Consider the following 26,343-nt stretch of genomic DNA (forward strand, 5'->3'; position numbering starts at 1 on the left):
TCATTCTCTTGGGGAACAGGGAAAGGATAATAACATTTAAGGGTGACATTGAGGCCATGGAATCAATTTTGGGCTCATTGAAAGATGAATGAGTGGATTCAGCAATGAGCAGTCCCTAGGTCCTCCTAACAGACTTGAATGCTTTTTTAACCCAATTACTCAGATCATGCTGATTGATGACTGAAATAACAACACAAAAGAGATCAAAACTTGAGTTGCTGTTCCAAGAGCGTAATAACTGAATAATCACCGTAATTGGGTCACTGAAGAACAAACATTTCCAACATTCACAAATGCTGACTGCATTCATACTTCCAATTCCCACAAAGTTCCAATCTACGGCATGGACAAGAATGTGAAACCCTGATGTGATTAATCACAAATCTGGTGTGGATTAACTGAAGGGACTTCAGGTGTGAACTGGCTCACTCTGAAATGTATTACCAGAGAATGACACTGAAGATAATGGGATAAGTGATTTGAGCATTCAATTAGATATAATTTTGCATCTAAAAGATGGGAGGAAGTTAAGAACACAAGAAATAGGAGTCACCCATTTGGTCCTTTGGACCTTTTCTGCTATCGAGTAGGATGATGACTGAGCCTCTGCCTCAACTTCATCTTCCCTTAATATCCCACATTTCTGAATTTCCTGAGCAACTACAAACCTATCCATTCCCAAGGTTGAGTAAGGTCAGTGAAAGCTCTCTGGAATGCAAAATTCACAAAATGCTGGAGGAACTCAGTAGGCCAGGCAGTATCTATGGAAAAAAGTACAGTCGATGTTTGGGACCGAAACTTCGACTGTTTACTCTTTTCCATTGATGTTGCCTGACCTGCTGAGTTCCTCTGGCATTTTGTGTGTGTTGCTTTGAATTTCCAGCATCTGCAGATTCTCTCTTGTTTGCAGAGTGCAAAATTACAAGGATTTACGCTGTTAGGGCATGTTCTGGAATTAGGGCATATAACAACTAAATTCAGCAGCAGCCATTCTTCAGACAAGAACGTGGATTGCAGATTAAATCTAAAAAGCAGTCCTGAACAATAGTTTTCCTGGGGCTGTGGTCACCAGTTGATTGAAAACCAGAGAATGCCAATTAACATTCATTTTGGGTGTCTGGAGTGTGGGTGCAAAGAAGGTGGTGTGTTAAAATTATATGCAATTCAAAGGAAGTATTGTAGACACATTGTAACTACAGAATTATCCAGCTGTTGCCTTTGATCTTTAGCATATAAAGTGTAATGTAATATTGGGTCAAACAGGCCTCTTCCTCCACGAGTGTCTCGTTTTGTTGAATAAAACACTTCTGTATCCATTAGCTTGTGTCTCTCCAGTGACTTGGTTCATTTACTCTGCCTCAAATAATTGACCTCATTTCTTGAAACTGAGTCCAAAAGACAACCCAACCAAGAGAAACATCCTCGCAGCGCCCACCCAGTTACATCCCTCTACAATTATGTACAATTCAACACGATCAACACTCACACTTTCCATCCTTCTAATCTCGGGCTCATCATTGTGTCACAAGATCATCATTCCAGAAATCAGTGGAGTTGTTCTTTTCTAATGCAAGTGTGCCCTTCCTTAGATCTCTCCAGAACGGAACTGCTGAAGTGCTGGAAATGCAGGCGGCAGATTGTTTGGATCACAGGCCTCGACCCACCCCCACTGGCCTGCGATCACGATACCTTACCTGCATAAATTACACGCAATCTGGAATAAAGGCCTCATAATTAATTATACGTGTCTGACTGTCACTTCATTTACTTACTTAAGCTATGAATGAATTAAATATTTTGCTGAAACTCACCCCCTGCTCCCAGTGTGCCAGTGAGCCACTATCTCAAGGGCAGTCCTTTACTTCATTACTTTAAGCGTCTTTCCCAGTCACCCCACTTCTGACCGTTTCGGCTCTCTGATCTTGATCTTTCTCTCTTGGTTTAATTATCTACCGTCTACTCTCCTCAGCACTATTTTCCACTGTGCTAAACACTTCTGATGTGAAGTGCTTGTCTTTGCTTTGCTGCTCTGCCGTCAGCATCAACAGGCTCTGTCACATCCCTGGCTTTCTTTACCTCTTTGTTCTTAGCCTCAGCTCATCAACCATCACTCCTCCAGCCCCACCTTCATCAACCATGCCATCTCCAGCCCTACCCCCACCTTTAATCAACGATGACAACCCCCAGCCTCAACTTTATCAACTAGTCCACTCTCAGCTATTGTTGTACTCCCAGCCTTCCTTTTCCAAAGCTCCATTAAAGGCACAAGCTATAATTAACATTTCATATATAAACATGCAACTCTGGGCGGACAGCAGGCTGTAACACCTCATATGGTTTTTTTCCAGAACTCTTTACAATGCTTGGTGTTTGCTTAGTGGAAAGTATGCAAGTTATTTAAAGAAAGTATTTTGAAGTGTGCTGCTATACTGGGGTCCTACTGCAATGTGATCTTTATCTCCAATTCTTCAGTGTGGATTCAGAAATAGTTTCCTAATCATCTCTCTGCTGAGCCTACACGGATTAATGGAATTTGGATTATGGAATCTTGTGAATGGTTAGTGGTGGGTCTCGCCGCCCTGCAGTCGCTCAATATCAACCCTCATCCTACAAGAGCAACAAGCAATGAAACACCCACCTCCTGACAGGATCCTAAAGCTGATGCTGTGCAGAGAAGCTCTGAGGGTGGGAGGTGAAGTCCCAGGGTGAGCACAATGAAGACACACGAAAAAGCAGTTGTTGGAATCTGGTGCAACACAGCGGGTCAGGCAGCATCTATGGAGAGAAATGGACAGACCATGTTTCGGGTCAAAATCCTTCTTGTCTGGAAGATTGCCTATCACCTCCAGCTTCTGATCCCTGTCCTCCCCCCATATGGATCTATCCTCCACTTACCTGATCTTTTTTCTTTCTCTCTCTCCCCTTCAGTTCAAAGTCTTCAGGTCAATAACCTTGATCTGAGGAATGGACTGTCTATTTTCCTCCACAGACGCTGCCTGACCCACTGAGTTCCTCCAGCTCCTTCTTTGTTGATGAAGATGAATAGGGTTGGGTGAGGAATGGGGTAACTGAGAGCATGGGAGGGAAGGTGGAAATACAGAGAAGGGGGAGATCACAGAGTTGGTGGGGCTGGGGATGACAAGCAGATTTGGATATAATTATAAATGACAACAAAGATTTCAACCTTAGGTCAGACCCCCAGTGTGCATCAGTAGTGGGCCACAAAGCAGAATGTGATGTTGAATATGTGTTAGTGATTTGGGTATTGTGGAATTTATGGAACGTGAATCTGCATTGAAATAACAGAACAATGTGATCAAGAGGCAAAGTTAATTATCACCAGAGCAGCGGATGAGGGAGAGGCAGAGGTCAGACATTCAGACATTGATCAGCTTTGACATTCCGTCTGGATGCTAACTGGACTGTGTTGGTAAAAAGGGTTACGAGAAGTCGCGGAGATACAAAACTGAGTATCAATAGCGTGCACATTCTGAGAGCTGACTCCATGTTTCAAGAGTACTGCTTAGGAGGAACAAGGAGAGTGGGGGCTGATTATTTGATAAGCCCTGGAGACAGTCCTGTGGCTGAATTGAAGTAAAGCCAGTGTTGGAGACACATGAAAATAATTTTTTGGGAGGTTATTTTCTTAAGCTCAACTGATTCTTCATCGCAGTACTGCTATTCCATCAGCTTCAGCAGATGGCACTAGGGTAACAGTGCTGGCTAATAAGTCCTATGACTCATTCCTCCCTTGAGAATAGATCAGACTTTCTCGTTTGCTTTTCCCAATCACCACTTACTTCCCTGCACCTGCCTTCAGTTCTCCAAATTGAGCTTGTAAAATGTGGACTCACATGAATCCTTAACTTAGCAATTTGCAGGCTCTGCGCAGGGAAAAGAGGGTTAGGGTTATTCAATGTTATTTTTAAATGTTGCCCTCACACACAATAATTCCATCACCCATACAGAAGAGTGAAATTAATTTAATAACATTTATGTGGCTAACCTGTTAACCGGTCTTCAAATTCTTTTCAACTTCTAAGCTGTAGTAGCTTTATTTCTGTTGACCTTGTATCCCAGCAGATGTTGGTGTGTCATCCATACCTGGGTCTCTCAGAAATGCCATTTCCAATAGCTCCCTCACAGCGTTTTACGTTGGCTTTCTGGAATCGCCCCATGAGTGTCTTCTACGTTCCAAGTATTGCTCTCCATGTCTGTACAATTGTAAGTTTACCACAAGCTTTTCCAGATCCTTGTCCATTCTTGGCCAATACACAAGGCCACACGTTGCTGCCCCTTGTTAACAATGATCAAATGCACTTGTTTTTTTTCCCACTTCCACCTGTCCTCATGGTGAATCCCAGTGTGGCTCCATTTCATGTGGCCCTGATTTGTAGAAAGCTTGTGATATTTACGATCAACAGAATTTACATTTTCATCCAAACACAGATTCAAATCAATCCAGCCACACACAATATACTCGCACATTTATTTCTGTACTGATTATTTTGATTGTGATACTGGGAACTCATCCTCATTTGCTTCTAAATTTGCATCAACATTTTCATACGGCAGTCACTGGATCTCAAGACTCAGTAGCATCAACATTTGGAACAAACCTGTTTAAAGAAAAAGCATCAACCACTCCCTGCACGTGCAATTTAAAAAAACTAATCGTGCAAATGGCAACAAGAACGTCAAAACCCCCAAATGCAAAAAAAAACCAAAATGTGCAAACAGCAGCAAGAAAAAATAAGAGAAAACACATAATATTAAACACAAAAATGGAAAGAGTCCAGGCACATTCAGCTTAGCTCAGTGTTCATTATCTGCAGGCTGCCCCGAAAAAGTACAATAAAGGAGCAACTAGAACCAGAGACACATCACAATCCACAAACCGTGATTAAACCTTGCTCCTGCACCATCCTCCGACAGCACCGAGGGGAGAGAGAGAGAGAGATCATTCGAATGCAGGAGACCAGCAAGAGAGAGGCCGTCACATGCAGGCACCTTCCTCCAGCAGCAGCGAGTTTGAGGACGCTGGTAGATGGTGCTGAACATTTGCTCACCTTCTGAGCTCGCCTCAATCTTTTTAAATCTTCCTCGATGCTTTAATCGGCGAGGAATGGAGTTAATCACGTGCTCGATCTCTAAGCTTCTTGGCCTCAAGGCCGCTCGCCTCCCAGAACCTCCTTGGAGACAGCAAAGCACCAGATCGCTTAATCAGCCTAATAACACACCATCAAACAGCAGATCACAATATATAAACCTTTCTGTATTCCTATTGCCAGCACCACTAAAGGACCTAGTTCACTAAGTTGTGAAGGACATAGCTGCCAGTCCAGGTCTGTGGTGGGTAATGAATGAACCTGTGGCATATGCATCTGTCAAGGGCAGCACTGACCACTGCACAGTCCTGTAGGAAACAAAGTCTGGTTTTCACAGTGAACATATCCTCTTTAACTGGAATCACAGGAAATGGGATAAGCTCAGAACTGACGTAGCAGCTCAAAACCGGACATCTGTGAAGAACCATGGACCATCAGGTTCAGCGGAAACATATACTACCACATTCTGTAAGTTCACCGCTCATATATCCCCTCAATTCACCATCATCATCAAGCCAGCAGATCCAGTCTGGCTCAGATGAGCGTGCTGGGAGCAGCACCAAGCATTCCTAAATAAAACGAGGTACCAGTCAAAAAACTTTGTGATAAAGGATTATATACATGCTGAATATGATAAACAGCATGCAATAGATGAAGCTAACCAATCTCACAATATGCTGAAGTTCTGCAGGGATAAGATGAATGATGGTGGACAATTAAAAGCTAAAGGCACAGAACATCCCATCCTAAACAATGGCCAAGTTCCAAAGACGAGGCTGAAGTATTCACAACTGTGTTCAGCTAGAAGTGTAGAATAAACGATCTCAGGCTGGAGGAGTAATGCCTCATATTCTGCCTGGTTTGCCTCCAACCTGATGACGTGAACATCAATTTCCCTAACTTGTGATCATTTCTCCACCCTTCCCTTTTCCATTCCCTATTCCAGCCCCACCCCCCCCCCTTTACCTCTTCTCCTCACCTCTTTCTGGTGCCTCTCCTCCTTCCCTTTCTCCCATGGTCCATTCTCCTCTATATGATTCCTTCTTCTTCGGCCCTTTAACTTTTCTACCTATCACTTCCCAGCTTCTCACTTCATTTTCCTCCCCCATCCACCTACCAGCTTCTATTCCTTCCCCCTTCCATTCCAGTCCTGATGAAGGGTCTTGGTGTGAAATGTCGACCTGTTGAGTTCCTCCAGTATTTTGTGTGGATTTCCAGCACTGCAGAATCTGTAATGTGAACCTTGGCTTCCCCCTGAGAGCCTCACCATCACAGATGTTAATCTTTAGCTGTCTAATTAACTCCACTTTATATCAAGACTAAGAGGCGCTGGATATAGTAAAGGCCCATAAAGATTCCCAGCTGTGGTCTTGAAATCTTGTACACCCTAAGCAGCTGCACCTCCGGTCACATTGTCAGATCGCACTGTCAGGTAGAGGCAATACAGTTGTAGCTGCTCCAGCACATTTAGAAATATATTGGCATTTACTTGCCTATGTAGAAAATTGCACAAATTCATTCCAGTGAATTACCACCAAAATCACTCTACTTCCAATCCTCAAGGTAATGGCAGCTGTCATGGGCAGTGCTGTTAAGAAGCATTTACTCGTCTATGGATGCGATCCCAACAACCTTCAAGTCTGACACCACACGCAACGTGCAGCTTGGTGACCGTTTACCCCCATTCTCTGATCCTCGTGTTCAGTCTTCCATCGCATTCTGTTTTCTTTTTACCACCTCAATCTAATTATGTATGGGATGATCCGTCTGGATGGCATGTAAAACAAAAGCTTTTCACAGAATCAAGGTACATGTGACAGCAATAAACCAATACCAGTCTCTGCCCTGCGCCCATTGTCAAGTCTATCGTCTCTACCCTGTTAGCCTCTGCTCTCTACCAAGTCCAGTTCGTAGGCTGCTCTAAGGCCAGTTTCTGCTCCATGCCCACTCTCTGTTGTGTATCCACTCTGCTCCTTAGCTCTGCCCTAAGCCAGTTTTTCCTTTGTGATTCGTGTCCAGCATTGACCTCCAGCCTAGTCTTTGCTCCTTGGCCTGGGTCCAGTGTAGTGACTGGTTTCCCTTGGCTGCCGGTGATTGGAAACTTTCCCTGGTGGTATGTGCTTATTATTTGGTACTCTGCCGTGCAGCCATCTGGCCTGAGTGGAACTGCTCGGTAAGTAAGCTGAGGGAAGCAATAGGCAGATGACAGAAGTCTCTCCGCTCAATGGTCTCGCTGCTCTGATGGCATGCACCAGTCACGAGCTTTGACTGTACTCCGATGGTGTCCAGAAATGAACCAGTCACCAGGACTGACTGAACACTGATATATTCCTCTAATGTACTCCTTTTATAGGATTCAGTCTGATTACAGAAGCTTGTGTGAGCAATACTAATAAAATGAAAGCACCACAAAGCTTCCATGAAATCTGTTCTGTTGTTGCAAGACGCTGATTTATCAAGAGCTTTTTATTTACCTGAGCTTCCGTCCATTTGTGCCAATTACAAGCCCAACTGCCCATCAGCATCCATTAGTGAACAGAGAGCAATCCACAGCGGAAACAGCACACGTAACCCCCTCCATTCATCACCAATAACTTGCTCATAAACATTGTTAGGCCTGCACGCTGTTCCTTATATTCAGTTACAGGTAAGTATTTTCAGTGCACTTTTAAATAACCTTAGCATCAAAATTATTTTCCTTCTGTGTATTGGTTTATTGTTGCTCATTGTTGTCATCCTGCAGTCTTCCTATCAGCATGTCACTGACACTTGAGGTACAATAATTCTTTTTGCATCTTAATCAATGGATGAATAAGACCTCACAAGACCCATTACAAGAAGATTATCTCCATTCTATTTCCAGTATCACTGAAGCATTCAAAGTTGTAAAGAATTTGACAAGACATGTTCTCTACCTTGATTCAAACCTATGCTCCATTCCTCATGTTCAGACTCTTAACTCTGCCTCATGCATATTGGTAATTAAATTAATATTGTTACATGTACCGAGATACAGTGAAAAGTTTTGTTTTGCACAACAGCCAACCATATCTTTCCATATAGCACACACAAAATGCTGGTGGAACACAGCAGGCCAGGCAGCATCTATAAGGAGAAGCACTGTCAACGTTTCGGGCTGAGACCCTTCGTCATACCTTTCCATACACAGGTACACCGAGATAGTACAAAAGGAAAACAGTAATAAAATGTTGGATATAGTGTTACAGTTACAGAGGAAGTAGACAAATAAGGTGAAAGGACCATGACATGGCAGACTATGGGATCAAGAGTCATTCCTTCTTGTTGTGACATGAACAAAGTCACTGGAGAGACACTGAAGCCAGTGGATATAGAAGTACTTATCTAGAGAAAACGAGCAGCAGGCATCATATTGAGACACTCTTGGAAGAAGAGGCCTGTTCGACCCAATATTATATGACAAAGGTAACAGCAGGACCAATTCTATAGTTACAATGTATTTACAATGCTTCCTTGGAATTACATATAGTTTTCAAACACCCCCTTTGCACCCACACTCCAGACACCCAAAATGAATGTTAATCCCCACCGACTCTATAAACTGCATTCATGCATATGCAGGCATCTGAGGTCTAAGTGGAGTGTTTCTTTGTTTGTGAGTGACCCAACGTGCAGCTTCACGAAGCCCACTGTTTTGAGTTGCATTTTAAATTCATTCTACAGTCCATATTCAAATCTGAAGACTGGTTGCTGTTGAAATTAGTTTTTACTATTAGTATTTTACTAGTATTTTAAACCCTAACCCTTTGTTAGTATTTAATTAGTATTAACTCCAGAATACGCTCCAACACTTATCATGGTGGTTGTCCACCATGTCCAATGATGACAGGAAACTGGTGTGGGAGAGTTTTTAAAGTGGAAAAGCCGTTGCACTGGGGAAGTTCACTCTTTCAACCTCAGAAGTCCAGGTCCTGTGGTACAAACATCACAAATTGGCTTCTTTCCTGGTTGCAGTGGTTGACCAGGATGTCTTCTGTGCCTTCACTCTCCATAGACTGGTGCAGTACCGCCTTCCTAGCAGTTGGATCTCACTGCAGAGCTCATCCACCCAGCTGAGTTTGCGTGCTAGGACAGGGATGTCCTTATCTCACTGGGGTATGAGGCCTGCGGGCTACCCTCACCTGCTGAAATGGTGTACCAGGATGTGGCCGCTGTCACATGCAAACAGCTACTTGGAGCCACAGGTGAGAGCTGAGAGTCCAGTGGGGACCAAAGGTGAGTGAGCTGCCCCAGAATGGACATGACAAGCCCCTTCACCAGAGGTGAACCCATACACCCCACTCTTATCATACAAGAGTCTTATAACAGCGGGATAGAAGCTGTTCTTGAGCATGCTGGCATGTGTTCTTAAGCTTTTGTATCGTTTGACAAATGGAAGTGGGGAGAAGGGAAAACAGCCACAGTGAGTGGGGACTTTGCTTTCCTAGGACAATGGGAAGTGTAGATGGCTGGTTCTGCTGATGAACTGCGCTGCATTCACAACTCACTGCAATTTTTTGGGATCTTCGGCACAGCAGTTGCTATATCGAGCTGTGATGTAGCCTCTTTTCTCTCTCTCTCTCTCTCTCTCTCTGCCACGCCCAATTTATGCTATATGTCCAATGGGAATAGCTCCAATACAGCAGCTCAACTCATTGACCAGAGAAAAAGCATAAAAGCATGTTGAAATACTGACCTCAAGGCCAGCGCTAAGCTCACAATCTACCAAGCACCAGTGATCACAGCACTCTTGCTTCAGAAACGTGCATAGCCTTCTGTCCTGAGGGGCAAGTACCAACACCTAGGCTTGATTAGTGACCCAATGTCAACCTCTTCTCCCAAGCCAACATCCTCAGCATCTCATGGTACTCAACTAGCCCCAGTGAGTGGACCACATTGTCTACATATCTAATCCTAGACTCCCAAAGCAGGCACTCTGAGGAAGAGATTTCAAAGGGAAGAGGAAATGTGCCAAGGATTTTCTCATAGCCTCAATGAAATAAATGCAACACCTGCTCCGACTCATATACACCCCTAACTTGGGATGGCTTAATGTGGAAAATGAGGGCTTGCGAATGCATGAACAGTGAAAACAACAACCCCATTCCAGACAAACCATCAACGATCACCTATCCCTCTCGTGGATCCTTCAACCACTTCAGAACACACAGAGCAGAAGCACGTTACCCTTGACCCCAAGTGGGAAGAAGAAGAATGAGAACAAGAATGAGGAAAAATAAAGCAAATGGAATTATCAGCAAGTGAATATAAGGACCATTTGTGAAGTTTCAAAGGAATTGGAGCAAAATATGCAAATAGATAAAACAACAGTATATGAAAATCTGTACTAAAGCTGTAAATTGCTATTATTTATTTATTTATTTTTTACACACAGGAGAAATTCAGTACATGACACAAAAATAGTCCCACATGAATCTGAAAATTCCAGTGCTCAAAAAACAAAAACTGCAGATGCTGTAACTCCAAAATAAAAACAGGAAATGTTCAAAGCTCAAAGTAAATTTATTATCAAAGTACATATACGTCACTATATACAACCCTGAGATTCATTTTCCTGCAGGGATATTCAGCAAATCTATAGAATAGTAATTATAACAGGATCAATGAAAGATCAACCAGAGTGCAGAAGACAACAAACTGTGCAAATGCAAATATAAATAAATACCAATAAATAACGTGAACATGAGATAATAAGATAAAGAGTCCTTAAAATGATATCATTGGTTGTGGGAACATCTCAGTGTAGTTATCTTCTTTCATTCAAGAGCCTGATGGTTGTGCTCAGCAGATCAGGCGACATTTGTGGACAGAAAAGCAGAAGTTACATTTTAGATCAACAACCTTCCATCAATATTGAGAAAGGTGATGACATGTTTTAAGCTTTAGGAGGAGGAGAGGTGGACAGGACTAAAGGAGGGTTTGCCTTGGGGCGGACCCCAAGTGAAACTGAGTAATACATATGGTATCACACTTGCTGGGAGAGGGTGGCAAAGGCTTATTAATCACAGCCACTCTGCAGAGCAGTAATGTAAATATAGGGAGATAAATGAGAACAGATTGCTGGAAGTGTGAGATATAGAACATTGCAGGAAATTTGTAAAGAGAAAGCTGGAACTACCCAGCAGGTCAAGCAGCATCTGTGGAGAGTGAAAACCTAGGAACATGGCATCAAATGATGAAACATTAACCGCTTTCCAACATTTGGAGTATTTCCTACTATTTCCGTTTAATTTTGTACAAGAGTAGTATCTGGTCCTGGGGGCATTTCAGTGGTAACATTTGAGTGCTGAGATTGGAAAACATCAGCCTTCAGGACACACGATTGAGTGGAAGTATATAGTGGTCTAAAGAAGGTAGATCATGCACACTACTTCAACCAAACAAGGGAATCAAACTTGGAAAAGCCAATGGTTAGGACAGATAGGAGGCTATTATAAGTTGTTGGATGCTATAATGAGGAAGTGGACAAGACAATAACCTTTGTTAATTTTTTTTTCCTACCAGTGACATTGAGGTCAATTAGATGCATTACCCATCAATTCTTGCAATAGACAATAGACAATAGGTGCAGAAGTAGACCATTCGGCCCTTCGAGCCTGCACCGCCATTTTGAGATCATGGCTGATCATCTACTATCAGTACCCGGTTCCTGCCTTGTCCCCATATCCCTTGATTCCCCTATCCATAAGATACCTATCTAGCTCCTTCTTGAAAGCATCCAGACAATTGGCCTCCACTACCTTCCGAGGCAGTGCATTCCAGACCCCCACAACTCTCTGGGAGAAGAAGTTTTTCTTTAACTCTGTCCTAAATGACCTACCCCTTATTCTCAAACCATGCCCTCTGGTACTGGACTCTCCCAGCATCTGGAACATATTTCCTGCCTCTATCTTGTCCAATCCCTTAATAATCTTATATGTTTCAATCAGATCCCTTCTCAATCTCCTTAATTCCAGCGTGTACAAGCCCAGTCTCTCTAACCTCTCTGCGTAAGACAGTCCGGACATCCCAGGAATTAACCTCGTGAATCTACGCTGCACTTCCTCTACAGCCAGGATGTCCTTCCTTAACCCTGGAGACCAAAACTGTACACAATACTCCAGGTGTGGTCTCACCAGGGCTCTGTACAAATGCAAGAGGATTTCCTTGCTCTTGTACTCAATTCCCTTTGTAATAAAGGCCAACATCCCATTAGCCTTCTTCACTGCCTGCTGCACTTGCTCATTCACCTTCAGTGACTGATGAACAAGGACTCCGAGATCTCTTTGTATTTCTCCCTTAACTAACTGTACACTGTTCAGATAATAATCTGCCTTCCTGTTCTTACTCCCAAAGTGGATAACCTCACACTTATTCACATTAAACGTCATCTGCCAAGTATCTGCCCACTCACCCAGCCTATCCAAGTCACCCTGAATTCTCCTAACATCCTCATCACATGTCACACTGCCACCCAGCTTAGTATCATCAGCAAATTTGCTGAGGTTATTCTCAATGCCTTCATCTAAATCGTTGATGTAAATTGTAAACAGCTGTGGTCCCAATACCGAGCCCTGTGGCACCCCACTAGTCACCACCTGCCATTCCGAGAAACACCCATTCACCGCTACCCTTTGCTTTCTACCTGCCAACCAGTTTTCTATCCATGTCAATGTCTTCCCCCCGATGCCCTGAGCTTTGATTTTACCCACCAATCTCCTATGTGGGACCTTATCAAATGCCTTCTGAAAATCGAGGTACACTACATCCACTGGATCTCCCCCGTCTAACTTCCTGGTTACATCCTCGAAAAACTCCAACAGATTAGTCAAGCATGATTTACCCTTGGTAAATCCATGCTGGCTCAGCCCAATCCTATCACTGCTATCTAGATATGCCACTATTTCATCCTTAATAATGGATTCTAGCATCTTTCCCACCACCGATGTCAGGCTGACAGGTCAATAGTTCTCTGTTTTCTCCCTCCCTCCTTTCTTAAAAAGTGAGATAACATTAGCCATTCTCCAATCCTCAGGAACTGATCCTGAATCTGAGGAACATTGGAAAATGATTACCAATACATCCGCAATTTCCAGGGCCACCTCCTTTAGTACCCTAGGATGCAGACCATCTGGACCTGGGGATTTGTCAGCCTTCAGTCCCATCAGTCTACTCATCATCGTTTCCTTCCTAATGTCAATCTGTTTCATTTCCTCTGTTACCCTATGTCCTTGGCCCATCCATACATCTGGGAGATTGCTTGTGTCTTCCTTAGTGAAAACAGATCTAAAGTACTCATTAAATTCTTCTGCCATTTCTCTGTTTCCCATAACAATTTCACCCAATTCATTCTTCAAGGGCCCAACATTGTTCTTAACTATCTTCTTTCTCTTCACATACCTAAAAAAGCTTTTGCTATCTTCCTTTATATTCCTGGCTAGCTTGTGTTTGTACCTCATTTTTTCTCCCCGTATTGCCTTTTTAGTTAAGTTCTGTTGTTCTTTAAAAACTTCCCAATCATCGGTCCTCCCACTCACCTTAGCTCTGTCATACTTCCTTTTTTTTAATGCTATGCAATCTCTGACTTCCTTTGTCAACCACTGTGGCCCCTTTCCCCCCTTTGAATCCTTCCTTCTCTGGGGGATGAACTGATTTTGCACCTTGTGCATTATTCCCAAGAATACCTGCCATTGCTGTTCCACTGTCTTTTCTGCTAGGCTATCCGTCCAGTCAACTTTGGCCAGCTCCTCCCTCATGGCTCCATAGTTTCCCCGTTCAACTGCAACACTGACACCTCCGAGCTGCCCTTATCCTTCTCAAATTGCAAATAAAAACTTATCATATTATGATCACTACCTCCTAATGGCTCCTTTACTGCAAGATTGCTTATCAAATCCTGTTCATTACATAACACTAAATCCAGAATAGTCTTGTCCCTGGTCGGCTCTCGTACAAGCTGTTCCAAGAATGCATCCCGTAGGCACTCTACAAACTCCCTATCCTGTGGTCCAGCACCAACCTGATTCTCCCAGTTCACCTGCATGTTGAAATCCCCCATAACTACTGCGACATTACCTTTGCCACATGCCAGTGTTAACTCCCTATTCAACTTGCACCCAATATCCATGCTACTGTTTGGTGGCCTGTAGACAACACCCATTTGGGTCCTTTTGCCCTTACTGTTCCTCAATTCTATCCACACAGACTCTACTTCTCCTGACCCTATGTCCCCCCTTGCAAAGGACTGAATCTCATTCCTCACCAACAAGGCCACCCCACCCCCTCTGCCCACAGTTCTGTCCCTACGATAGCACGTATACCCTTGTACATTCATTTCCCAGGTCTGATCTCCCTGCAGCCATGTCTCCGTTATCCCAACAACATCATAGTTACCCATTTGCACCTGAGCTTCAAGCTCATCCGCCTTATTTCTGACACTTCGTGCATTCAGATATAGAATTTTTAGCCCATTTCTCCTCTCTCTGTTTGAATCGCTGCCTATTGTGCTTAACCCAGCTCCCCGAACTCCCATCGGGCTATACGCCCCTAGAATTTTGTTGTCCTTCCTAAATTTACTTATTCTTTCAACACATTTAACTTCATGTTCCGTCAGACCATCCCTCTGCAATAGGAATAGATCAGAACATAGGTGTTAACAGCATAGTGGGCTTCTGGAGTAGTGGTCTCTGAGGTGGAGCTCCAGGGTGGGGTCGAGGTACTCTCTGAAAGAGGAGTATAAAGGAGTGAAGCACACCTTTGGGAGCAGTAACACTCTGGGAGTGCAGTAGAGGTGGAAAGGTTGGGGATGTGATGGAGAATGCTCAACTGTTCTCTATCCACACAGTAACAGGCAATTTCTCCTATGGTCCACACTCCTATTAGATTCCTTCATCTTCAGCCTTTTACCTTTCCCACCCACCTAGCAACTCCAACTACCAGTATTTTCCCCTTCCCCCCTCCACTACTCTGGCCTCTTACCTATTTCCCTCACCTGTCTATCACCTCCACCGGGGTGCCCCTCATTCTTCCCTCTCTCCCATGGTCCACTCTCCTCTTCTATCAGATTCCCTCATTTTCAGCTCCTTACCTTCCCACCCACCTGGCTTCACCTCATCACCTTCCACCTATTCTTCTTCATCTCCCACCTTTTTATTCTGGCGTCATTCCATTCCCTCTCAGTCTCTATGAAGTGTCTTCTCCTGAAATGTTGACTGCTAGTTCATTTCTTTCCATAGATGCTGCTTGACCTGCTGAGTTCCTCCAGCATTATGTCTGCGTTGCTTGGATTTCCAGCATCTGCAGAATCTCTGGTGTTTTAGAGCTTTAGTTCTTTATTCCACCAGATTTTTGTCAGTACAGTGCATAAAGAAGGATCACAGTCTGAGCAGACACCCTCTGAGGATTTTGTTGCAGATATTAAATGGGATTTCAATCGATTTCCCTGGAAGTTAAAAAACTCTTTAAAAATGAAAACAAGAACATATTAAACACAAGACACATGATCTGGCTTTGAAATAAACATTTGAGTCAGAACTCCAGAAATAACCAACTGCACTCAGTGCAGTAAGTTGCATTTAAAGGGAAAAGCCAACACTCAATTCAACCATCAGGTTCCTGAACCCACCTCCACAATCCTAATCCTTCCTCAGCATCAAAACGCCCTGGACCACCTCTTCAAATTTCAAAGTAAATTTAGTATCAAAGTATATATATGTCACCATACATGACCCTGAGAATCATTTTCTTGTGGGCATACTAAATAAATCCATAGAATATAACCACAATCTGTGCAATTCTCTGCCCAATGAAGCAAAGAAGGCTACCTCAGTAAACATATTTAAGACAAGGTTGGATAGATTTTCGCAGAGTAGAGGAATTAAGGGTTTGGGGGAAAAGGCATGGAGGTGGAGATGAGTCCATGGTCAGATCAGCCATGATCTTATTGAATGGCGGAGAAGGCTCGACGGGCCGGATGGCCGACTCCTGCCCCTATTTCTTGTGTTCTTATGTTCTTAATGGAATCAATGAAAGACCACACCAATTTGGGTGCTCAACCAATGTGCAAAAGACAACAAACAGTGCAAATGCAAAAAGAAAAATAAAATACATAAATATAAATATCAAGACCATCAGATGAAGGATTCTTGAAAGTCTTGCACTATCATGCATTTGCCTTCAATTGAGTTTCTTTGTACTAAATGTCTTGTTTTGCACACTTTCTCTTCACTATCATGTCTGAATTTGTGTTCTGCATGTTGAATACCCACACACGTAATGCAGGTTTCATAAAGCTCTCTCACACCTCTCGGTCCTCAGGAGGCTAAAGAAATGCAGCATGTCCCCATCGACCAACTCTTACTAATGTTATTGACATACCATAGAAAGCATTCTGTCTAGATACATAATGGCCTGGTATGGCAACTGCTCAGCATGCAATCACAAGAAAATGGCAGAGTTGTGGACACAGCTCAGCACATCATAGGTAACAGCCTCCCCTCTATGGAGACTTTTACAATCCTGTTGTATGATGAGATAGACTCTTAACCCCAAAATCTACCTCACCATGAGCTTCTGCTTTTTTGTTTACCTGCACTACACATTCTTGGTAACTTTTACACTTCATTCTCCACTGTTATTGTTTTATCTTATTGCAGCTGAAGGCAGTGTAGTGACTTGATCCATATTAACGTTATGCAAAACATTGTATCTTGATACATGTGACAATAACAAACCAATACCATACTTGTGCATAATAAACTCAACTTGTTAATGTACAGTTCCTCCCTGGCAAGGCAGCAGCACAGAAGGCAAACCATGAGGTGCTAGCCATGGCTGTGAATCAAAAACTTCTGTAGGGAGAGTTTCTGATCGCCAGCAGTTATTTGAGTGGATTAAGTGTTAGGCTCTCCTCATACAGAATAGTTTTTTTAAAAAGTGTTAATCAACTTGTTTCAGTAGATTTCTTAGGAACAGAACTAGGCTGAGGGTTTGAGTTTTCACTGGGTCGGGAATAATGCCCAGTTCAGAAAAACTTGAAAAAGTACCAAGTGTTAGTTTCCCTGAAGTAAAATCCTTCCTCCTTAGGCAAGACCTGGTGATTCTCTCATTGGAAAATTTGAACATATTGAGTGGCTATTGAGTGAAGACAATACTGGGGTAAATTCATGGCATCCACATCAAAGCATCCATCAACAAGAACAGTCTGGGTCTACATAGAAAGACTTGCCACTTGGGCAACCAGCCATTAAAAACTCTAAATGCAGTGTTCTATTTATTTATGAGGTGTGGATTTCATTGATAAGGCCAGAATTTTGAGCTCCTACCAAATCGCTCTGAGAAGAGGATGTTGAACAATCTTCTTGAGTCACACCATTCTGTAACAGTGAGGATACTTGCAGGGTACTCCCGAGCAGCAAAGTCCAGGATTTTGTTTGGGTCACAATGAAGGGACTGCAGTGTACTGGCAAGTCAATTTGACCTGCAGCTTGGAGTGCTCTTGCCATTCGTGGGCCCTGCTGTGCCCTTCATATATGACAGAGACTGTGGGTTTTTGTTAGATTCAGAGCACAAATAGCATGGATACAGATCCTTCAGTCTAATCAGTTCATGTTGACCATGGTGTCCACCCAACTAATCTCAATTTCCTGCAATCGGTCCATACCTCTCTAAACTTCACCCCTCCACGTACCTTTCCAAGTGCCTCTTAAATGATACTATTGTACATTCTTCAGCCACTTCCTCTGACTCATTCCATATATTCACCACTGTGTGAAAAAAATACCCCTCAGCTCCGTGTTAAATTTTCCTTTCTCACCCTAATCCTATGCACCCTCATCCTGGAGGAAAGACTGCCACCATCTCTGCCTCCCATAACTTTAAGAACTTTTATAAAGTTGCTCCTCATTTCCTGCATTCTGAGGAATAAAGAACTTATCTGGGCAACGTCTCCCTATAACTCAGGTCTAGTCCTGGTTACATCTTGGACGTATTGGTTCTTTTGCTTTGCTGTAAGTACAGCCCAATAGAAAATATTCTTTTCACTCTTCTCATATACCTTGTAGATGATGGAACGGTTCTGGGGAGTCAAGTGACATTGCTGATGCACTCTGGTAGCCACGTGATGTATGACTGGTGAATAGTGAGCTCCTGTATGCAGTCTGGGCAATTTAGCAAAGATACCTGCGAAGATATGATCACTTTGTGCTCAGGATTAATTGGTTGTGGGGACATCCAGTAGATTGTATTGGGATGGAGAGAATTAATCTGGTGAGGGTGGGATTCAAAGCTTGAATATGGATTAAAATAAAAATCTAATTAGTGCAAAACTCTTTAAAACAAATTCATTTCTAAACCCGGAGATATTCGCAAATGCTCTCCATTTCCCTGAATCATTCAAATATTTGAATTTTGAACTTTATAATCAATAAAACTCAGACAACATTAATTCTTAAAACCTCATGAGTATTGTGACAGACAAGTTCAATTTAAGACTTTCCTCTATGGCTAACTTGTTCCTGCAATGCTATGAAAAGGAAAACAAGAACAGTATATTCACATGGAGATTACACTGTTTCAGTACTTTACAACTAAACTAATGAAGTACTTTTAGTTGATATTATAACTAAAATATACCTGTCTGGACACGCCCCCCCCCCCCCCCCCCGCTGTCTGCTCCTGTGGCTCCTCCCACAGACCCCGGTATAAAGGCGATTGGGGCCTGAGCCCTGCCCTCAGTCTCCAGGATGTAGTATGGTGGTCAATTGCTGCTTGTTCTTTCTTCCAGTCAATAAAAGCCTATATCTCGCCTCACGTCTCAGAGAGTTATTGATGGTGCATCAATAACCAAGCCACATAATTAGAGTCCTTAGTAATGACTTCTTGTAATCCATCAGCAAGGAATGGAACTGTTGTCAGTATGTAACAGTTTGTGTTTTGCAGCAGCTACAGTCTGGGCAACTTTCATGGTGAAACTAGTTCCTGCAGTTATTTGGAAACCATATGCACATAGATTGTGTGTGGCAGCTTACTATGATAATACCTAGATAATCTACTTTCAGACACAGGTCAAGGAACAAACATTAAGACACTTGTGATAACTGCACTGCAGTACACATATTCCAGTATAATCTTCTGTATTTACCTAAAGTAGTAGATGGAGCCTCAGTTTAAAATGTGATTCCAAAAAAAAGCACCCCTGACAAAGTAGTGCTCCCTCAGTATTGTACTAATGTCGATCTACACTTTTGTGCTCAGTTTTCAAAGTGGAACTTGAACCTAGAACATTTTTTTAATAAGCCACAGTGGGAGTTGTATGACCAACCGTGCCAAGCACTTTGCTGGGAAAAGTGAAATGTAGTTTTTCTCTGAACTCTAAAGGACATTTATTTAAAGCAGCTTTCTTGAATATATAAAACTTGGCAGTGAAAATATCTGAACATTTACAGAGCCAACTCAAATTCTAGTTTATATACAAAGCTTAGCAGGTGACCGGGGAGGGGGAGGGGGAATTATTTTGGTTTAAAAATGTGAACTTCTTTTGTCAATTGTGTCTTATCAATAAACCCAACTTTACTATGGGTGAATTTTTTTTAAGCTGCAGATGCTGGAAACATTCAGCAGGTCAGGCAGCAACTGTGGAAAGAGAGACAGGTAACATTTCAGAAGTTCTAATGAAGGGTTTGAGACCCAAAATGTTAACTGTTTCTGCTCACATAGATGCTTGGTAATTGGGCTCTTATTGTCACAGGCACATAAATACAGAGAAGGGCTTTTGTTTGCATGTCATTCAGATCACTCACTGAGGTGATACAAATGAAAAACAATAATAGAATACACAATAGTGTTACAATTACAGAGAAAGTGCTATGCAGGTAATCAAATAAGTTCCATGAGCCACAACAAGTTCATCTTTATTGTACAAGAGGTCTGTTCAAGAGACTGATGGTGCATTCTCCTAAGATTTTGTATCTTCTCCTAATGGAACGTAGAGAAGAAGAGGGAATGACTGGGGTGGGTTGGAACCTTGTTTATGTTAGTTGCTTTCCCCGAGGCAATGGTAAGTGTAGATAGAGTCACTGGAGGGGAGGCTGGTTTGCATGATAGACTAGGCTGTGTTCACAACTCTCTGTAATTGTTGTCTGACTTGATGAATGTTTCTAGTAACTTATTCCATTTGCTGGTTGCTCCTCCATCCGTTCACCATGTTGCGATCTGAGTAATTAGTGCTGGATTACAAAGAGACAAAAAATATTACAGTACTAATGTCCAGTGCACTGAGATAGGAAGACAGAATCTACCTTTATGTAGAACTGCTCTTTAGTATTCAATGGCTTCTGCCATTTCTGTGAATTTGCATGCAGTTACAACACCCTCCTGTTGTTGAATAGGCTGTAGGTACACAGTGATACACAAAGCTGAGTAAGGTATCGGATGACAACATCAGAGAAAGAGCAGAGAATTACAAACATGAGAAAATCTGCAGATGCTGGAAATCCAAAGCAACACACACAAACTGTTGGAGGAATTCAGCAGGCCAGGCAGCATCTACGGAAAGGAATAAACAGTCAACATTTCAGGCAGAGACCCTTCTTCAGGATTGGAGAAAAAAAAGATGGGAAGTCAGAGTAAGGAGGTGGGGGAAGGGAGGAGGAAGTACAAGGCGGTAGGCAATAGGTGAAACTGGGAGGGAGAACGGGTGAAGATTGGTGAAAAAGATACAGGGCTGGCGGAGGGAGAATCTGATAGGAGAGGACGGAAGGGAAGAGAATTAATTACTACATTTTGTAATTCTGGCTGAAATTCTGTTTCTGGAAAAATCCCTCTTCCAGAAAGCAACCCTGTGATATATATTTTTTTTAAAACAGAAATATTAAATCTCAGTTACAAGCTCGCCATAAGACATTTGACTTATTTGCTGGGACTGGATAGGATAGCATTGTGATCACTATGTATTCAGAAGGGCATACGTGCCCATCCTGAGACAGCAAGTATTTTAATACCAGGTCCCTTACATAACTGGATATCAAAACTTGGATATGCACTCACCAGGCACAGAATCAGGTTTAATATCACTGGCATATATCACGAAGTTTGTTGTTTTGTGGCAGCAGTACAGTGCAGGTATAACAAATTACAAGTTACAATAAAATAAATTGTGCAAAAAGGAATATTGAGGTAGTGTTCATGAACCATTCTGAAATACACACGTTCACACACACATACAAGTTCAAAGAAAAATCTATTTTCAGATAGAAACAGTTGATAGGTGAGAGGATAGATAGATGAAAATACACACACACACAGAGCAAAACTATAGAACATGATTTACAGATTTTAACTGTATGCTTGCCTGCTGATTCAGAGACATGGACACATTGTTGAACATCAAACAGAAGTGTTTGTTACTATAGTTTGAATATTTGAACGCCTAGGCTTTGAAGGACTCAGGAAGAGTATGCAGGGCAACCTTACAAAATCTCCCTATGGCCAAGCTCATGGCAGGATATTCTGCATCAGGTATAGAAGAAAGATGTTGGGTTTGTACCTGTTCCAAATGTGATTAACTATTGGCTGTGTTATTTCCTCAAACTCCCTCTCATCACCCGGCACTAACGGAGAGATGACACATTAAACGAGCATGGATGTTTCTCTGAATGGCAACATTGCTTGGCAGGAAGTGGGCTCTGACCAGATGGGAGGCAAGAAATGTGGCTGACTAGTGCGCTGTGGATTCTAAAGGCTGCAGGGAATGACTGCTTACAGGACATGGTTAATACATTCTCACAGGGACAATGAGACTGCTACCACTGTGGAGAAGTACTGACAATTATTGCTCCCTCACTCAGGGAATCTTTGAATTGGGAAGAGATACAAAATAAAACAGAAATGTAAACAAAGCATAGAACAAAACTGAATATTAAGCCCTCCTGAAAGGCACGGAACTGAACTGCAGGCTTAATTTACAGGGAATGTTAGTATTAATGTCTTTAGAAAGAAATGTTTGAGGGAGCAGTATATGGGCATCTCAATACTAAACTACTTTCAACACCTTAGCCCTGCATATAAAGTTTATTTCTCAGAGAGACCTGCAGTGGAGAGGGTTCTTACAAATTTATTTTGTTGAAACCAAGTGTTAACCAGTTTTACCATGAGCAGAAGGTGGTGCTTTCCTCATTTGTTTTATGACACACTGCAACATGACAGGAAGGCGGTTTTTTTCTCCATAGCGCCAGGCAGACTGAGTTTCATCGTAGCTAAACAACCTTTAAATATTTAATGACAGATCTTCCATCTCTCGCAGTTCCCAACACTGAACTGTTCCATCACTTACAGAGCTGGAACTGATCAAACATTAAAGGATCGTTGGTTCCAAGGATGGAATTGTAAGTACAACACTCCAGCCATCAGCTCAAGCTGCTCTTAGCCATGTTCTGTTCATCCTGGACTAACAATTATATATTATTTCCATCCTTGCCATTTCTTTATAGTGTTACTGCTGTCCTTTGAACATCCCTCTACTCTGTTTGCTTTACCTGCTGTACTCTCAAGTGCACATCCAAATGTGCAGATTTACTTCATGGCTTCCACACTCACTGGCCCAACCTAAACTCATTAAATGCACTGTACTCAGTAACCTGAACATTTATACATTTCACACTAATCACAGCAGCTGCATCTCAGTTAGACAATGCTGGAGTCAAGACCCTATTTAGAGTTAACTGTTTGTCAACTGGAACCAATAGTTTCATTTTATCCCCTGTTTCGACTCTGGTGTCAGCAAGTCACTGTTGCTAGTTTCAAGTTCAGTTTATTGTATTCAACTGTTCCGGACCAAGGTGCACAACACAGTACACATAACTCACACACAACACGTAAAATAATATTACCACAAATAAATTAACAAATAATAAGGTACATTTACGACTCAAGTTAAAAAGTAAACAGTATAATGGCACTTCATACATGATGAGACCTGGGTGGTAGCAGGGAGTTCAGTAGTCTTATGGGCCAGAGGAAGACATCCTAATGATTCTCGTCTTAAATGGTATCTTCTATCTGAAGGTAGAGTGTCGAAGATACTGTTTGAACACCATCTGTTTCTAAACTCGGCTCTGAGAGGGCCCATTATTGCAGCAAGCCTGGGACATGTTGTAAACGGAATCTGTTCACTGCTTATTCTCAGTCTACACACAGCCTGTTTTATTGAAGCCTTGAGTGTTTATTACAAACTTGCCTGGAAATTAACATGGCTTTGAGACTGGAATACTCATTACAGTGTACCCAGCACTTCACTTTCACTACAATATTTTCCCTATAGACCAACTTGCTGCTAAAGTACAAATTCAGCCTTCTACTATCGCCTTAATGGAACAATTATTTTTGTGCGATGCCAGAAAAGTAGGTGTTAATGGACTGTCAGAGCTATGGGAGGGAAATGAAACATCTATTCTCGCCTGACATCCACAGCTACTCACTTTACAAGGATCACTGGGTATTAAGATAGAACGGAAACCAGACGTGATGTTCTCTTCCGAAGCACAGATGCAGCAAGAACAATTATTGCTCAAAGAGGACTGCCCATGGGTCCTTCTTGAACATCTTCCTTTGCAGAATTGGAGCAGTAACTTTGCAAGACTGGAGATCTGTAGTCAGTCTGGCCACTAAACCAAAGTGATCTAACATCAGATCCAAAATATCATTACCAATGTTTTAAAGAGCAGAACAATTCTTATGCAGAATCATATTTATTCTTCAACCAACATCATTAAATCGGGTTTTGAGGTCATGATCACATATCCATTTCCAGGGAAGGGGTGGGGGGGGGGGGAATGCCACTATTTACTACAGCACAATAACAACTACACTTCAAACAAGTTAATTGATTGTAAATCCCTTTGAGACATCCTAAAATAACAAGATGTGCAACATTATTGTTTTAGTCTGATTAACAAAATAGTTGATATTTTCATTCGGCATCATTGTGATTTTCATTCTTGCAATCTCAAATAGTCTGCTCTCTCAGGCAATTCAAAGGACTTGAGATAACTTTCACACTTTCTAGTTCTACGAACAAAGAGGTTAAAATGGGATCAATATGCAGAGTCAGGGAGTCTTGAAAGCACTGAGCAGGGAAAGAGGCATTTTGGCTCACTAACTCCATGCAAATGATCAAGCACCAATTTACATTAATCCCACACCAATTCCATTTTGTCCCTCTACACATTCCTCTCAACTGCACAGATTCCACCAATTGCTTACACAATAACCCTCCACCAATTGCTTACACAATAACCGCGATGTATAATGACCAATTAACCTATCAACTTGCCTGTATGTGGAATGAAACCAAAGCACATGGAGGAAACACACAGTCATTGGAAGAACATACAGACTCCATATAGGTGGCTCCAGAGGTCAGGACTGAACCTGGGTCACTTGTGTGGTCAGGCAGCAGATCCACTGGCTGCACCACTAGTGATGTTTGAAGGCCAGGTACATAGATAGCATTCCTTCTGAGTCAGGTTTATTATCACCAGCATGTGTTGTGAAATTTGTTAACTTAGTAGCAGCAGTTCAATGCAATACATAAAATAGAAGATAAAAACAAAATAAAATATAAATAAATAAACAAACAAACAGAAATAATAAGAACATAAGAAATAGGAGCAGGAGTAGGCCATTTGGCCCATCGAGCCTGCCCCGCCATTCAACAAGATCATGGCTGATCTGTCCGTAAACTCAGCTCCATCTAAATGCCTTTTCCCCATAACCCTTAATTCCCCTACTATGTAAAAATCTATCTAACTGCATCTTAAATATATTTAGTGAAGAAGCCTCAACTGCTTCCCTGGGCAGAGAATTCCACAGATTCACCACTCTCTGGGAAAAACAGTTTCTCCTCATCATCTTAAATCTTCTCCCCTGAATCTTGAGGCAATGTCCCCTAGTTCTAGGCTCACCTACCAATGAAAACAACTTTTCTACTTCTATCTTATCCATCTCTTTCAAAATTTTGTATGTTTCTATAAGATCCCCTCTCATTCTTCTGAATTCCAGAGAGTATAGTCCCAGGCGACTCAATCTCTCCTCACTTTTTTGGTAATATATATTTAAAAAAGTGAGGTAGTGTCCAAGGGTTCAATGTCCATTTAGGAATTGGATGGCAGAGGGGAAGAAGCTGTTCCTGAATCGCTGAGTATGTGCCTTCAGGCTTCTGTATCTCCTACCTGATGGTAACAGTGAGAAAAGGGCATACCCTGGGTGCTGGAGGTGCTAATAATGGATGCTGCCTTTCTGAGACACCGCTCTTTGAAGATGTCCTGGATACTTTGTAGGCTAGTACCCGAGATGGAGCCGACTAAAATAAAAATTATTTTAAAAATAAATAAATGGTGCAAAGTGAGTCCAGAACAAAGAAGATTAAAGCAAATGCAGATGTTAGCAAAGGAAGGCAAATGTAAAGTTAGCATTAATTTCAAGAGGACTAGAATATAGAAGCAAGGATGTAATGCTGAGATTTTATAAAGCACTGGTGAGGCCTCACTTGGAGTATTGTGAGTAGGCTTGGGCCCTTTATCTTGGAAAGGATGTGCTGAAACTGGAGAGGGTTCAAAGGAGGTTCAGGAAAATGATTCCAGCATTGAATAGCTTGTCGTATGAAGAGCATTTGATGGCTCTGGACATGTATTCACTGAAATTCAGAAGAATAAGGGGTGACTTCATTGAATCCTATCAAATTGTGAAAAACCTTGACAGAGTGGAATGTGGCGAGGATGTTTCCTGTGGTGGGAGAGTCTAAGACCAGAGGACACCTCCTCAGAATAGAGGTATCCTTTTAGAACAGAGGTGAGAAGGAATTTCTTTAGCCAGGGAGTGGTGTATCTGTGGAATTCTTTGCCACAGGCAGCTGTAGAGGCCAAGTCTGTATGTATATTTAAGGGAGAGGTTGATAGATTCTTGATTGTTCACGGCATGAAGGGATTTGGGGAGAAGGCAAGAGATTGGGGCTGAGAGGAAAATTGGCTCATCTATGATGTAATGGCGGAGCAGACTAGATGGGCCAAAATGGCCTAATTCGGCTCCTATATCTTATGGTCTAAAAAGTGAGCAATATAGTGTTTATGAACTGTTCAGAAATCTGATGGCAGAGAGGAAGAAGCTGTTCCTAAAATGTTGAGTGTGTGTCTTCAAATTCCTGTACCTCCACCCTGATGTTAAT

This window comes from Hemitrygon akajei, chromosome 26 (assembly GCF_048418815.1).
Source record: "Hemitrygon akajei chromosome 26, sHemAka1.3, whole genome shotgun sequence".
NCBI lineage: Eukaryota > Metazoa > Chordata > Chondrichthyes > Myliobatiformes > Dasyatidae > Hemitrygon > Hemitrygon akajei.